Below are 2,039 nucleotides of genomic sequence, written 5' to 3'. Positions count from 1 at the left end.
TCGATATAAAATGAATTATTATTATTATTATTATTATTATTATTATTATTATTATTATTATTATTATTATTATTATTATTATTATTATTATTATTATTATTATTATTATTATTATTATTATTGTTGTTGTTGTTGTTGCTCGGGAACTTAGCCATGACAAAGTAATATATCTACGTTTGTTTGTCAACCTCTCTATATCAAGCAAGGATCACATGGAGCTCTTTAACTCCGCAAGGTGCAGCGTGGAATTGACAACTGGCTTCCATCTCGCTCCCAAGAACCGAGGCCGTCATGTTTTGCCCCCCAGCTATACAAAGCAGGCTACGAGTGTTTTGAAAAAGTGAAGAAAATTTACAAAAAAAATCAAATCTCGTTCAAAAATGTATTAATTTGCATACCCTTTATAGACCCATGTCAGAAATAATTCATTCTTTAATATTACACTGACAGAGCAAATGCAACACCAAGAAGGAGTGGTCAGAACTTTATGCCAATTGCAGGGTAGACTGACGTCACTGAGGTATGCTCATGATGTGAAATGCGCCACTGTGCTGCGCACGTAGCGAACGATAAATGGGACACGGCGTTGGCGAATGGCCCACTTCGTACCGTGATTTCTCAGCTGACAGTCATTGTAGAACGTGTTGTCGTGTGCCACAGGACACGTGTATAGATAAGAATGCCAGGCCGCCGTCAACGGAGGCATTTCCAGCAGACAGACGACTTTACGAGGGGTATGGTGACCGGGCTGAGAAGGGCAGGTTGGTCGCTTCGTCAAATCGCAGCCGATACCCATAGGGATGTATCCACGGTGCAGCGCCTGTGGCGAAGATGGTTGGCGCAGGGACATGTGGCACGTGCGAGGGGTCCAGGCGCAGCCCGAGTGACGTCAGCACGCGAGGATCGGCGCATCCGCCGCCAAGCGGTGGCAGCCCCGCACGCCACGTCAACCGCCATTCTTCAGCATGAGCAAGACACCCTGGCTGTTCCAATATCGACCAGAACAATTTCCCGTCGATTGGTTGAAGGAGGCCTGCACTCCCGGCGTCCGCTCAGAAGACTACCATTGACTCCACAGCATAGACGTGCACGCCTGGCATGGTGCCGGGCTAGAGCGACTTGGATGAGGGAATGGCGGAACGTCGTGTTCTCCGATGAATCACGCTTCTGTTCTGTCAGTGATAGTCACCGCAGACGAGTGTGGCGTCGGCGTGGAGAAAGGTCAAATCCGGCAGTAACTGTGGAGCGCCCTACCGCTAGACAACGCGGCATCATGGTTTGGGGTGCTATTGCGTATGATTCCACGTCACCTCTAGTGCGTATTCAAGGCACGTTAAATGCCCACCGCTACGTGCAGCATGTGCTGCGGCCGGTGGCACTCCCGTACCTTCAGGGGCTGCCCAATGCTCTGTTTCAGCAGGATAATGCCCGCCCACACACTGCTCGCATCTCCCAACAGGCTCTACGAGGTGTACAGATGCTTCCGTGGCCAGCGTACTCTCCGGATCTCTCACCAATCGAACACGTGTGGGATCTCATTGGACACCGTTTGCAAACTCTGCCCCAGCCTCGTAAGGACGACCAACTGTGGCAAATGGTTGTCAGAGAATGGAGAACCATCCCTCAGGACACCATCCGCACTCTTATTGACTCTGTACCTCGACGTGTTTCTGCGTGCATCGCCGCTCGCGGTGGTCCTACATCCTACTGAGTCGATGCCGTGCGCATTGTGTAACCTGCATATCGGTTTGAAATAAACATCAATTATTCTTCCGTGCCGACTCTGTTTTTTCCCCAACTTTCATCCCTTTCGAACCACTCCTCCTTGGTGTTGCAATTGCTCTGTCAGTCAGTGTATATCCTGTTCTTAAGTATTGACTTGGTCTGAATAGATTATTTGTTATTTAAAATCTTAAAATCCGAACTTTGGAGGAAAATGAGCCTTCACAATTTCCATATGAAAATGGATATGCGATCCATACCAATTCTTGATCTCCATGCTAACAGCCTCACCGTAGACATAAAATTTATCGTAGCAT

Source organism: Anabrus simplex, chromosome 1 (genome assembly GCF_040414725.1).
Source record: "Anabrus simplex isolate iqAnaSimp1 chromosome 1, ASM4041472v1, whole genome shotgun sequence".
Lineage (NCBI taxonomy): Eukaryota > Metazoa > Arthropoda > Insecta > Orthoptera > Tettigoniidae > Anabrus > Anabrus simplex.
The sequence above is the reverse complement of the archived record's forward strand: the minus strand, read 5'-3'. Positions refer to the sequence as shown.